At 41.6% G+C, this 15424-nt stretch overlaps 1 long non-coding RNA gene across 1 annotated transcript; it reads right to left on the reverse strand.

The window, feature by feature from the left end:
* Positions 1-10318: 10318 nt before the first annotated feature.
* Positions 10319-14148, reverse strand: LOC123150580 (uncharacterized). The gene is made up of 3 exons (XR_006475229.1): positions 13387-14148; positions 11015-13289; positions 10319-10802 (listed from the first exon to the last, which is right to left on the reverse strand). It is a non-coding gene; the product is annotated as an uncharacterized lncRNA (long non-coding RNA).
* Positions 14149-15424: the final 1276 nt, after the last annotated feature.

Genomic DNA, 15424 nt, shown 5'->3' on the forward strand with positions numbered 1-15424 from the left:
GTTCACTTGAACGCTTCCGCTTAGCGATCTACAAGGGTATGTAGATGCACTCTCCTTCCCCTCGTTGCTAGTTTCTCCATAGATAGATCTTGGTGACACGTAGGAAAATTTTGAATTTATGCTACGTTCCCCAACACCCTGGTGGGTTGTGCTCACCCAGGCCCACCTCCGGTGCCCATCTTCTGGTATATAAGTCATTTTGACCTAGAAAAAACAAGGAGAGGACTTTCGGGGCGGAGCACCGCCGTCTCGAGGCGGAAATTGGGCAGGAGCACTTTTTCCCTCCGGCGGAGAGATTCCGCCAGGGGAACTTCCCTCCCGGAGGGGGAATCGTCGTCATCATCATCACCAACAACTCTCCCATCTTTTTTTTGCGGGTGAAACAACTCTCCCATCTTGGGGAGGGCAATCTCCATCAACATCTTCAACAACACCATCTCATCTCAAACCCTAGTTCATCTCTTGTGTTCAATCTTGTTGCCGAAACTATAGATTGGTGCTTGTGGGTGACTAGTAGTGTTGATTATATCTTGTAGTTGATTACTATATGGTTTATTTGGTGGAAGATTATATGTTCAGATCCATTATGCTATTTAATACCCCTCTGATCTTGAGCATGTTTATCACTGGTGATTAGTTACTTTGTTCTTGAGGTCACGGGAGAAATCATGTTGCAAGTAATCATGTGAACTTGATATGTGTTCGATATTTTGATAGTATGTATGTTGTGATTCCCTTAGTGGTGTCATGTGAACGTCGACTACATGACACTTCACCATATTTGGGCCTAAGGGAATGCATTGTGGAGTAGCAATTAGATGATGGGTTGCGAGACTGACAGAAACTTAAACCCCAGTTTATGCGCTATTCCGTAAGGGGTCGATTGGATCCAAAGGTTTAATGCTATGGTTAGAATTTATTCTTAATACTTTTCTCATAGTTGCGGATGCTTGCGAGAGGGTTAATCATAAGTAGGAGGTTTGTTCAAGTAAGAACAACACCTTAGCACCGGTCCACCCACATATCATATTATCAAAGTAGCGAACACAAATCAAACCAACATGATGAAAGTGACTAGATGAAATTCCTGTGTACCCTCAAGAACGCTTTGCTTATCATAAGAGACCGTTTTGGCATGTCTCTTGCCTCAAAAGGATTGGGCTACCTTGCCGCACTTCTGATACTATTATCGTTACTTGCTCGTTACAAATTATCTTGCTATCAAACTACTCTGTTATTTACAATTTCAGCACTTGCAGACATTACCTTGCTGAAAACCACTTGTCATTTCCTTCTGCTCCTCGTTGGGTTCGACACTCTTACTTATCGACAAGAGCTACAATTCATCCCATATACTTGTGGGTCATCATCATGCTGCTGGAACTCATCCACTACTTCGCCGTCTTGCTGGATTAAGAAGGCGAGGACGTCACCGAGCTGAATGTGTGCAGAACGCGGAGGTGTCGTATGGATCGCGAAGAAGTTTGACTACATCAACCGCATTAAAAAACGCTTTCTCTTATGGTCTACGAGGGTGCGTAGATACACTCTCCCTTCTTGTTGCTATGCATCTCCTTGGATAGATCTTGCGTGTGCGTAGAATTTTTTTGTTTCCATGCAACTTTCCCAACATTGAGGCCACGAAATCTGAGATAGGATCATGTATGAGAACAAAGTATGGACTTTGGTGGACTTGCCCGATGATCGGCAAGCCATTGAGAATAAATGGATCTTCAATAAGAAGACAGACGCTGATGGTAATGTCACCATCTACAAAGCTCGACTTGTCACGAAAGGTTTTCGACAAGTTCAAGGGGTTGACTATGATGAGAACTTCTCACCCGTAGCAATGCTTAAGTCAGTATGAATCATTTTAACAATTGCCGCATTTTATAAATATGATATCTGGCAAATGGACATCAAAACTGCATTCCTTAATGAATTTCTTAAAGAAGAGTTGTATATGATTCAACCAGAAGGTTTTGTCGATCCTAAAGGTGCTAACAAAGTGTGCAAACTCCAGCGATCCATCTATGGATTGGTGCGAACATCTCGGAATTGGAATATACGCTTTGATGAGGTGATCAAAGCATATGGTTTTATACAGACTTATGGTGAAGCCTGTATTTACAACAAAGTGAGTGGGAGCTTTGTAGCATTTCTGATATTATATGTGGATGGCATAATGTTGATTGGAAATGATATAGAATTTCAGGATAGCATAAAAAGATACTTGAATAAGAATTTTTCAATGAAAGACCTCAGTGAAGATGCTTATAAATTGGGCATCAAGATCTATAGGGATAGATCGAGGCGCTTAATAGGACCTTCACAAAGCACATACCTTGACAAAGTATTGAAGAAGTTCGAAATGGATCAATCAAAGAAAGGGTTCTTGCCTGTTTTACAAGGTGTGAAATTGAGTCAGACTCAAAGCCCGACCACTGTAGAAGATAGAGAGAAAATTAAAGTCATTCCCTATGCCTCGGCCATAGGTTCTATCATGTATGCTACGTTGTGTACCAGACCTGATGTGTGCCTTGCCATAAGTTTGGCAGGGAGGTACCAAAGTAATCCAGGAGTGGATCACTGGACAACGGTCAAGAACATCCTAAAGTACCTGAAAAGGACCAAGGATATGTTTCTTGTTTATGGAGGTGACGAAGAGCTCGTTGTAAATTGTTACGTCGATGCTAGCTTCGACACTGACCCGGATGACTCTAAGTCACAAACCGGATGCGTATTTATATTGAATGGTGGAGCTGTTAGTTGGTGCAGTTCCAAGTAGAGCGTTGTGGCGGGATCTATGTGTGAAGCGGAGTACATAGCTGCTGCGGAAGCAGCACATGAAGGAGTTCATATGCGATCTAGATGTAATACCCGGTGCATCGGGTCCAATGAAAATCTTTTGTGACAACACTGGAGTAATTGCCTTAGCGAAGGAATCCAGGTTTCACAAGAGAACCAAACACATCAAGAGACGCTTTAACTCCATTCATGAAAAGGTCAAGGATGGAGACATAGAACTTTGCAAAATACATATGGATCTGAATGTAGCAGACCCGTTGACTAAGCCTCTTCCGCGAGCAAAACATGATCAGCACCAAGACTCCATGGGTGTCACATTCATTACAATGTAATCTAATTATTGACTCTAGTGCAAGTGGGAGACTGAAGGAAATATGCCCTAGAGGCAATAATAAAGTTATTATTTTATATTTTCCTTGTTCATGATAAACGTTTATTATTCATGCTAGAATTGTATTGATCCGAATCTTAAATACATGTGTGAATACATAAACAGATACTGTGTCCCTAGTAAGCCTCTAGTAGACTAGCTCGTTGATCAAATATGGTTAAGGTTTCCTAACCATATACATGTGTTGTCATTTGATGACGGGATCACATCATTAGGAGAATGATGTGATGGAAAAGACCCATCCATTAGCTTAGCATATTGATCATTGAGTTTATTGCTATTGATTTCTTAATGTCAAATACATATTCCTTCGACTATGAGATTATGCAACTCCCGGATACTGGAGGAATACCTTGTGTGCTATCAAATGTCACAACGTAACTAGCTGATCATAAAGATGCTCTACAGGTATCTTAGAAGGTGTTTGTTGAGTTGGCATAGATCGAGATTAGGATTTGTCACTTCGAGTATCTGAGAGGTATCTCTGGGCCCTCTCGGTAATAAACATCATCAGAAGCCTTGCAAGCAAAGTGGCTAAGGAGTTAGTTACAAGATGATGTATTAAAGAACGAGTGAAGAGACTTGCCGGTAACGAGATTAAACTAGGTATGAAGATAACAACAATCGAATCTCGGGTAAGTAACATACTGATAGATAAAGGGAATTACGTATGTTGTCATAAGGTTTGACTGATAAAGATCTTCGTAGAATAGGAGCAAATATGGGCATCCAGGTTCCGCTATTGGTTATAGACCGGAGAGGTGTCTCGGTCATGTCTACATAGTTCTCGAACCCATAGGGTTCGCACGTTTAACGTTCATTGACGATATAGTGTTATATGAGTTATATGATTTCTTGACCGATTGTTGTTTGGAGTCCTGGATGAGATCACGGACATGATGAGAAGCTCCGGAATGGTCCGGAGGTAAAGATTGATATATAGGACGATACTACTCGAACACTGGAAGAGTTTCGGAGTGCACCGGGTAGTCATCGGATCGCCGGAAGGGGTTCCAGCCAGACACCCCCCCCCCCCCCGGAGGTCTATGGGCCTAATGGGCCAAGGGGAGGCATACACCAGCCCACAAGGGGCTGATGCGCCCCTCTCCCTAGCTGGCCAGCCCTGGGGGAAGGAAAAGGGGAGGGTTGGCCCCTCCTGCCTTTCCCTCCTCATGAGAGAAAGGAAAGGGGGGCGCCACCTCCCCCTGCCTTCCTCCCGCACTCAAACATGGAAGGGGGCGTGGCTTGGGGCAAGAGTCCAAGTGGGATTCGGCCCCACTTGGGGCACGTCCTGGCTGCCTCCCCTCTCTCCCCCCCCCCCACCTATATATATGTGGGAGGGGCGCCACACAGAACCACAATAAGCTCTTAGCTGTGTGCGGCCCCCCTACACAGTTTCATCCCTCAGTCATATTTTCATAGTGCTTAGGCGAAGCCCTTCGGAGATAGCATCACCACCACCGTCACCACGCCGTCGTGTTGCCGGAACTCATCCACTACTTCGCTGTCTTGCTGGATTAAGAAGGCGAGGACGGCACCGAACTGAACGTGTGTTGAATGCGGAGGTGTCGTACGTTCGGTACTCGATCGGTTGGATCGCGAAGAAGTTTGACTACATCAACCGCGTTAATAAATGCTTCCGTTTATGGTCTACGGGGGTATGTAGACACACTCTCCCCTCTCATTGCTATGCATCTCCATGGATAGATCTTGCGTGTGTGTAGATTTTTTTTGCTTTCCATGCAACATTTTCCAACATGCCCGGTATGTGGTGCATTGCGCTATCAGATCAGCCGTGATGACCCTGGTGATGTTGAGGGCGAGCGCCTCAGGAAGAGGGTTCCTGCCAAGGTGATGTGGTATGCTCCTATAATACCACGATTGAAATGTTTATTCCAAAACAAAGAGCACGCCAAGTTGTTGCGATGGCACAAAGAAGACCGTAAGAAAGACGCGATGTTGAGAGTACCCGCTGACGGGTCGTGGTGGAGAAAAATTGAGAGAAAGTTCACCGACTTTGCAGATGATGCAGGGAACTTATGGTTTGCTATAAGTATATGTGGCATGAATCCTTTTGGGAGCAGAGCTGCAGTCATAGCACCTGGTCTGTGACTCTATGTATCTATAACCTTCCTCCTTGGTTGTGCATGAAGCGGAAGTTCATTATGATTCCAGTGCTCATCCAAGGCCCTAAGCAACCCGGCAACGACATTGATGTGTACCTAAGGCCGTTAGTTGAAGAACTTTTACAGTTGTGGGATAAAAAAGCTATACGTGTGTGGGATGAGCACAAACAACATGAATTGACTTACCAGCGTTGTTGTTTGTAACCATCAACGATTGACCTGCTCTTAGTAACCTTTCAGGACAGACAAATAAGGGATACAAACTGTTTATATGAGACTGAAAGTATATATTTGGATAAATGTAAGAAGAATGTGTACCCAGGACAGTGTCGATTTCTTCCGATCAGGCATCTCTTAAGAAAGAAAGGAAAGCATTTCAAAGTTGAGGCAGATCACCTGAGGAAGCCTGGCCGCCGTACTGGTGATGATATATTTGATATGGTCAAGGATTCAAAAGTAATCTTCGGAAAGGGTCCTAGAGGGCAATCTGTTCTGAATGACGCTAACTGACACACACCCATGTGGAAGAAGAAATCTATATTTTGGGAGCTACCCTGCTGGAAAGTCCTAGAAGTCCGCTCTGCAATCAACGTGATTGATACGTCTCCAACATATCTATAATTTTTTATTGTTCCATGCTATTATATTATCCATCTTGCATGTTTTATATGCATTATTATGCTATTTTATATTATTTTTTGGGACTAACCTATTAATCTAGTGCCTAGTGGCAGTTGCTATTTTTTCTTGTTTTTGTCTTCTACAAAAAATCAATACCAAACGGAGTCCAAATGGAACGAAACTTTTTGACGATTTTTCTTGGACAAGAAGACACCCACGAAGCTTTGGGAGGAGGCCAGAAGAGCCACAGGGTGGCCACAAGCATGGAGGTTGCGCCCTAGGGGGCGCGCTTCCAGGGCTTGTGGGCCCCCCATGACTCCCCTAACCCTAAACTCAGCTCTATTAATACGCAAATATTCCCCGAAGACCAGAAATACTTTTTCGCCGCCGCAAGTTTCTGTCCTCGTGAGATCCCATCTTGGGGCCTTTTTCGGTACTCTGTCGGAGGGGGATTCGATCACGGAGGGCCTCTACATCAATCTTGCTGCCCTTTCAATGATGTGTGAGTAGTTTACCACAGACATACGGGTCCATAGCTACTAGCTAGATGGCTTCTTCTCTCTCTTTGATCTTGAATACAATGTTCTACTCGATGTTCTCGGAGATCTATTCGATGTAATCTTCTTTTGCGGTGTGTTTGTTGAGATCCGATGAATTGTGAGTTTATGATTAGATTATCTATGAATATTATTTGAGTATTCTCTGAACTATTTTATGCATAATTAAAATAGCTTTGTATTTCTCTCCGGTCTATTGATTTGATTTGGCCGTACCACCGCGAGCAGCAACTACAACGTCGATGAGGAGTAGCAGAGGAAAATAAGGTCTGCATGTCCACGTGACTACATTGCCACACCATCGCAGTAACCGGATCGCAAGGAGCAATGTTGGGCCATGGAGGACGTGTGCCTGCGAAGACGTGCGTGTGCGTTCTTGCTGGAGACTTGTTGGCCGCGTAGATGCAGTGGAGCACAAGGATGAACCACGGAGGATCGACAGACGACGGGTGTGGCAACGAGGGCGGCGAGGTGGTAAATTAGGGTTTTATGGTAGATGTGAGGATGGTTCGGTGGGATTATGTAGTCCAACGAGCTGTCGTTGGATGCATCATTCCAAACGATTGGTGAGATACAGGTATGACCAAAACTAAGTAATCCCTCCGTTCCTAAATATAAGTCTATATAGAGATTTCAATAAGGGATTACATACGAAGAAAAAGAGTAAATCTACACTCTAAAATATGTCTATACTGGCAGTGGCGGAGCTTGGGACACATCAACATCAGGTTTACGCTAGATTTTTATGAATCTATGGGAAATTTACTCATGATAATATGAAAAAATCTCCTAGGCAGGGGGGGGGGGGGGCGATGGCCCAGGTTGATCTCCACTAAGCTCCGCCACTGTATACTAGCACATATGTCCGTGCGTTGCAACGGGGAGATACTCTTTTGCAAGAAGAAGCGGGAGAGATAATTGATGTGTTCATCAAAAACGGTCTCCACGGTGGTGGGCGACAGAGCGAGGAGCTGCGGTCTTCTCACGGGTCATCTTTGGCGCGCCAGATCTTGATAATGGTGGGGCTGGTCAGCGTAACGGCACCATCCAACTGATACCTTTTTTTCATAGTTCAATCCCCTTGCGCCCTTTGGTTTTTGCTGCTCGTCCGTCCGACAGAAAAAGAAGTACATGATAGGTCCAGTTTGGCCCACACGGAGATATCCAAAAAAAATGGGGAACTACGTACGAAGTGGATGAACGAAATCTATACGTATATGTTTTTCTTTTTTCTTAGAGCAGCTGCATGGGAGCTACTATATGATGCTTGTTGCGTCAAATAGCGTGTGGGACGCATAATAGTTTGTGTCTGGGCCAGCCCACTGGCTGGCACCAAAATAAGCCATATTTGCAAGGCACGAGTAATAATCAAAAAAAAAACATGTGTTGAACGATTGAACACATGACCTTACCTGACCATGTGCCGCTAGCCACGGCAACAAACGCGTATTGCTAAGCAATGGCCGGCGCGAATAATTAAGAAGACAGTGCAATGCCGGATTTAAAACATTTTTTGAACTTTTTTTTAATATGAATTACCAAATATTCATGGAAATGTGGTTTTTTTTAATTACGAACAATGTTTATAATATTCCATACATTTAGCAAAAAACAAGACCAAAATTTGAGACAACATCATTTTCCGAAGACATGAACCTTTTATCAAAACCCGGACCTTTTATTATTTGTGACCGACTTTTGGAAATGGAACATGTTTTGAACATTCAAAACAAATTTATCAAATATGTTTTCAAACGTAGACATTATTCTGAATCTGTAAACATTTTACTAAAACAATGATATATTTCAAAAATCAAAGTGCAACGTCGGATTTAAAATATTTTTTAACTTTTTAAAAATATGAATACCCGAATATTCTTGAAAACATGTTTTTTTTTAAATTACAAACAGTGTTTATAATATTCAGTACATGTTGCAAAAAACATGACCAAAATTTGAAACAACATAATTTTCTGAAGACAGGAAACTTTTAGCAAAACCCAATCATTTTATTATTTGTGACCGACTTTTCAAAACAGAACATGTTTTGAACATTCAAACAAATTTATGAAATATGTTTTCAAACACAAACATTATTTTGAACCTGTGAACATTTACTAAAACAATAATACATTTCAAAATTCGGATATTTTCTAAAATACATGTTGTTTAAAGCCCAAATTTGTTTGAATATTTATAAATTTGAAAAAATGGGAACGAGAAAATAAATTAATGTTCCAAACATTTTTAAAAAGGGGAAGACAATATTGTAACTAAAAAATCGAAAATTTGACAAAAATCAAGTTCTGAACTTTTTTGAAAATTTTTAATTGTGAAATAGAGTAAAAATACAAATACATTTGGACGGAAAACTAAAACGGGCCGGCCCAGTCTTCGTTACCTTCTGCGATGGCTGACTATCAACCGCACATGGGCAGGCAAATAAGTGGGCTGGCTTTTCTGGGCCACAGCGTGTGCGAGCCAAGTATAAAAATATGAATTGCTAAAAAAATAGACGTAGGCACAAAATTTTAGTCCACCTCGGATAGAAAATAAATTGCAAAAATATATTACTAAAAATAAATAGACATTATTTTGAATCTGTGAACATTTTATTAAAACAATAATATATTTCAAAAGTAGAATATTTTCTAAATTAAATATTGTTTAAAGCCCAAACATCTTTTTGAATATTTATGAATTCATGGAAAAATTGGAAAGGGAAAATATAGTAATGTTCCAAACATTTTTAAAATAGGAAGACAATATTGTAGCAAAATAATCGGAAATTTGGACATATTCAAGTTCTGAACTTTTTTGAAAGTTTTAAATTCTGAAATAAAGTAGAAATAGAAATAAATTTGGACGGCAAAATAAAACGGGGCGGCCCAGTCTTGGGCGCCCCGTGCGATCACTGACTATCTACCACACAGGGTGGGAAAAAGGCTTTTCGCGGCTCCATGGTCTAGCTTTGCTGGGCCACAGCGTTTGCCGGCCAAGTATAAAATTCTGGATTGCAAAAAATAGATGTACGCACAAAAAATTTATTAGCACCTCGGATAGAAAAAAATTCAAAAATATGTTACTAAAAACAAATAGACGTATGCAGATATTATTTTGAATCTGTGAACATTTTACTAAAACAATAATATATTTTGATAATCGCATATTTTTTACATACATGTTTTTAAAGCCCTAACATTTTTATGAATATTTATGAATTTGAAAAAAAAATCGGAACGAGGAAACAAATTAACGTTCCAAACATTTTTAAAAAGAGGAAGAGAATATTGTGACTCAAAAAAGAAATCTGAATTTTTTTAAAAAAATCAAGTTCTGAACTTCTTGGAAAATTTTAAATTACGAAATAAAGTGAAAAATACAAAATAGTTTGGACGGAAAACAAAACGGGCCGGCCCAGTCTTGGGCGGCCTGTGCGATCGCAGACTATCTATCGCACAGGGCGAGTAAAAGGCTTTTCTCGGCTACATGGGCAGGCAACGTGTGCGGGCCAACTATAGAATTCTAGATTGCTAAACAAATAGACGTGCACATAAAAAATTAGTACCACCTTGGATAGAAAAATAAATTTCGACGGTGAACGGATGAAAAAATTGAAGAAACGCACCTTGCTTTATTAGTAAAAAAAGGTATAGAGTATAGATATAGAACTAGGAAAACTGCCCGTGCGTTGCAACGGGTGAAAAAATATTCAAATTCGAAATAAATTCATTATTGATGGTCCACGGCCATATCTATGTGGCACAGAAATCCAAGAATTCTCAAGCATGAACATTGACTGGTCTGTCTTCATGAGCTTGCCAAGGCAACCTCATAAATTTGAAGCATTTTCTCGTTTAGTATGAGCTCAAACAAAAAATTTAGTTCACACACATATTTTTTATCCCAATTTCCAGCAAATCCTTTCATATTCTACATACTGCTAAAAGATAACTACCGAACGAACATACTCATTCTCCAGAACTAAACTCAACCAAATTACGGTGCAAAACAACAATTTTGTAACGTGTACGTGTTTGTGTTGAATGGAACATTCTTGTGATTTTCCCATGTCTCTGTTAGTCTTTATGCAGAACTTTCACCTTGTGTATCATCGCCACATGACTACCCTCCACTCTTGCTTTGGCTCCATCACTTTATTTCACTCCTGTTGACTGTTGTCACATGGCTGCCTTGTATAGCTCCAGAAAGAATCCACTATGTGAACTTGGGAGCTCACCGGTGTAACGTGCTCTGTAGCTTCACTGCAACACCTCATCATGCTCCGTGATGGTGCCACTGCTCCATGCCATTTCAAATGATTAGCATCTCATTGTTTTATATAGCCATAACATATATTTCTTATCCATGAAAGCTGAAATATGATATAGTTTATTTTTTCCTTGCATGGTGTCTTTCCAAATATGAACATTGGTAGAGAAAAATACTTTATGATCTCTGCGAGACATTACAGCGAACACATGGTACACAACTGATATCAAAATATGTACCTTAGCAGCAAAAGGCCATGGTTCATCGTCTGCACTCAGCATCATTGTAATGGGCACATGTTCCATTTTAATACCTTCAGTTCTGTTGTTAGCATGAAAACAAATATTGCTGGAACTAAATCATGCAGTCAAATTAGTATGAAGACACAATATTCTTAATTAATAGGTCAATCAGTTTATAGACATATTAATATCCCTTCCACAGTCAGGTTGTTGTATATATAAGCTATAAATGTGCAATATCATCATGCATATCCCTATGACAGTAATATTTGTAGCTTTGTAATATGGGAGAATAGATCCTTTGAGGAAAAATTTATGGAAAATAGGGCCAGGCAAAATGATTATGATATCCATCACATGTAATAGTTTGGCCGTGATGCTCTATGTCATGCATGTTTCGAATACAACAATCTGATGAAGAGGAAGAAAAAAGAGGAAGCGGGTTGATTGATCAATATGGTGTTAGAACAGGAGATGAATGAGAAGAATAGAAGTAATGAGAGAGCGGTCAGGAGGGGAGAAAAAAGTCAGAAGAAGATCACCAGGTTACTCATGTTTGTTTCCTTCGCAAACTTCGTGCATTCGCCGAGAGAGGAACCAGGAACAAGAGAAGGACCGGGCGAGTGCCTCCAACACATCATCACTTTGGCTCATGATTAAAAAGAAGTATTTCAGATAGTAAAGTACAATACCAAACAATATGAGCAGTGTTGCAATCAGTCTGAGTAAATACTACTCCCTCCGTCCGGAAATACTTGTCTTAGACATGGATAAAATGCATGTATCTATAACTAAAATAAGTCTAACACCATTTCTAGGACAAGTATTTCCGGACGGAGGGAGTATATAACTTCACTGATTTCACAATATTTCCCTAATTAACACATCAAATCTGTGGTTGGCAGAGAATATATTTTTCATTAGAATCTACAATGGTGATATATTTTCAGAAACATAAACACTGTACTTGCCAACCTATATTAACAAGTGACTATTACTTAACAAGTTGACTATTACTGTATTACAGATTCACTTTACAATACAATATGAGCAGTGTCGCAATCAGTCCAGTAGATACTATATAACTTCACTGATTTCAGAATATTTCCCTAAGATAAAATATTTTGACTTTCATTTGCCCATATTAACATATCTAAATCTGTGGCTGGCAGAGAATATAGTTTTCATCAGCATCTACAATGGTGATATATTTTCAGAAATATAAACACCGTACTTGCCAACCTATATTAACAACTTGACTATTACAGATTAACTTTATGCTTGCAAAGAGGCTTCCAAATAATCTTTATCTGTTTGTCTAGCTCTATCAAGGCACAGCCCAACTCCCCTCTCAAGATCTTTATAAATGATCCATTAGCTAGCAAAAAAAACAACTTGTATATTGCTGGGCATATTTTTAGAATCAAACTTTTTAGTAAAAACACCTGCCTTCAAAAGCCTTGGGTCTTCCTCAGTTTCATAGTCTACAGTTTCTTAACTGAAAGTGAAGATAGATGCTGGGTCGGGACCAGCTGAAACTTGGATCAGAAAGCAAGTGGAATGAAACAACAATCTATCCTAAGCCGTTTGAGGTGATGGAGTACGGAGCCGCTGCTCGCTGAAGGTTGATGATATTACTGGACATTCAGCTGTCTGAAGCAAAGAATCTTCTTTCAACCCTTTCTCAAAAGGAAAAATCAATGTGACCACATGAAGAAGAGATAGAAGATGAGAGTTACAATCAAGATGTAGGCCGTGCCAGTCAGGCTTATTCTGCGCATTGGTAGGTGGCGGTGCCAAAGATGGGGCAGGGGAGTCTGCGCCTCCACTACGGCATGTGATATGCACTGGACGTCACCAAACGATCTCCGGGGACGATTGAGCGATGGTGGCTTGCCCAATTAAAGAGCCCCTGTTTGCGGTCTCAGGCCACCCTCGTTCCTTCACCAGTGTTGCTGACAGGCCGCCGATGACAACTGACTGTTGTAAGAGGTGCAGACCCAATCCTCGGCCTCCAACACGAAATCGATCCATGACAAATGCTACCAAAATAAGCCACATGATTTTCTGACACTACAATTCAGAAACTACTAAAACCAAATTCATGTTGCTATTTGGACGCACAAATACTCTGCATCAACTAATGCATTGTGCACGGAAAATGGGGAATTACCTCTTGGTACAACCAGGAGCTTCAGGATTTACTTTTCCTGTTAATTCCACCGACCACATTGATGTAGCTCCCTTACTTGCTGAGTCTATTCCTCTGCTGCTGCACGAGCATAAACAATAGTAAGCGATTTAGCCAATGTGAAGTCATCGTTTTACTTGCACCTATCTTAAATCGGAAGTGAAAAAACAAACTCAACTATGCACATCAACAGAAATCATCGTCAACAAAGCCATAATGGACTGCCATGGGAAACAACACCAAATAAAGCATCATGAGTTCATATATGTATAAGAAAAAAAAATGCTAGCAAGCAACACTGCTGCTCCCGAAACTGTAACCGTCGTGTCCCGCGAGATACATAACCAGCAACCATTGTTTCGTCGCTTTGCTCGCACATCGAACATACATGCCTTTGCCCAAACAGCAAGGAAAGGTGTCGGCGCTCTCATCCATCAGGGAAAGGTGTGGGCGCTGTCAACGGATAACCAAAAATATCAGATCAATTCCATGCCCGACATAATCTGCAAAATCAAATGAGTACTTCCTCTCTCGATCTCCTCGCTCTGCTGAACCACGGGAGCCGGCAGAGCCAGAACAGGGTAGCAGGTCATGAGCCGGTGAGCAGCGCCCCAAGGAAGTGGAGATGGAGGTACCAGGGAGAGGCGGCGGTATCCTTGCGCACAGCAGCACGAGGCGGTGGTGGAGATCCTGGGGAAGGCACGAAGGTGGCGAGGTGAGTCGAGGTGAGTCCCCGGCGGGTTCGCGCACAATTAGGGTGTCCACCGGTAGGTGGCGTGTTCCAAGGAACCGGCAGGCAAGGCTCCGTCAAGGATATTGACCAGCGTCGAGGGACTACAATGGCGACCGGGGATGGGAGAGGGCGGCAAGGGTTGACTGGATCGGAGGGATGGGACGCGGCGGCGACGGAACCCTAGCGTCGGGGCGTCTCGCATTCTCGTACGGGAGACCGGGAGAAAGAGGCCTGTAGAATCGTTTTTATTTTCACATTACAGATGAAACGTCGTGGAGTGCGGGTTGAATTTTTTAAAACACAAGGACTATTTCACAAAACGTCATGGAGTGCGGATTGAATTTTTTAAAACACAAGGACTTTTCCACAAAATTACCGTGGCGGTGGACCCCACAAACTCAATCCGTACTTTATCTCTCTCTAATAATAAAGCACGGATTGACTCCGTGGGTTCACCGTCACAATACGAGAACATTGTTCTTGGTGCCTCCTGTCATTTAGGGGTTGTGGCAGTGTCCCAGGAGTTGAGCTCCGAAGTGTTGTCGTCACAATTTTATCGTTGCAGTTCTGGAATACCTGAGATTAGTTTCGCCGACATCGAAAATCTCTTTTATACAGTTGTTGGTGAGATAACCTCGACGCCATCCAGTACTGGGGCAGGAGTTCGGGAGTATTGCCATAACTCGTATAACGGATGATTTTCGAAGGTTGAGGTAAATGATTTCCGAAGGTTTCTTGGTTATGTGTTGAAGGATGGATACAGCTGGATGTAGGATTTGTTAGTTTTGGGTGAGATATTATGCTTCCCCTGTATCCCAACACCTGATTGCATAACCAGAAAATTTTGGGAGTTTATAAGTGGGAATTCAAGTAGCTCTTAGGATATCTTTCCGACAGATGTATGATATGAAATTGGGGTTCGACATCTAGTGGTCCGCCTATCCACGGTTGGTTTTACAGTGGTCTCGTTGTGTCTTAAAGAGTCCTTGGCTATGCCGACTCGGGGACGCTTCGTATGTCATGTGCACTGCCTTGTACATGATGCTGTTGTACGATCGAGCCCGTGTAGGCCCCACCACGAAAACTTCGGACGAAATCTCTATCATATGTTTGTTCCGGCTTATTCTGCAAGCCAATCCTTGCTTTGTTTTGAGTTGTGGTATTCGAGTTGCTTCGAAGTCAAATGTTGATTCCATACCTTTCCTAAGTGGTGTTCTCATATTCCTATGTGAATACAAATACTTCTTGATGATCGAGATTGTCATGTAAATCCTGTTCAACCGGTGTGTTTTTTCTTCAAGCGGATCCGTTCATTTTCAACATCCGCAAGATTCAATCTCAGCTTCCTCAACGTTGTTCGTTTCATCCATCCCAGGTTGTCTTTGTTTTCCCACCCACCCACCCTTTTTCTTCAAGGACTCAGATTTCTTAATCAAGTATCATTTGATTCATGTGAAGTCTCTCCATTCTTTTCATTCATGTT

The sequence above is a fragment of the Triticum aestivum genome, chromosome 7A, assembly GCF_018294505.1.
Source record: "Triticum aestivum cultivar Chinese Spring chromosome 7A, IWGSC CS RefSeq v2.1, whole genome shotgun sequence".
NCBI lineage: Eukaryota > Viridiplantae > Streptophyta > Magnoliopsida > Poales > Poaceae > Triticum > Triticum aestivum.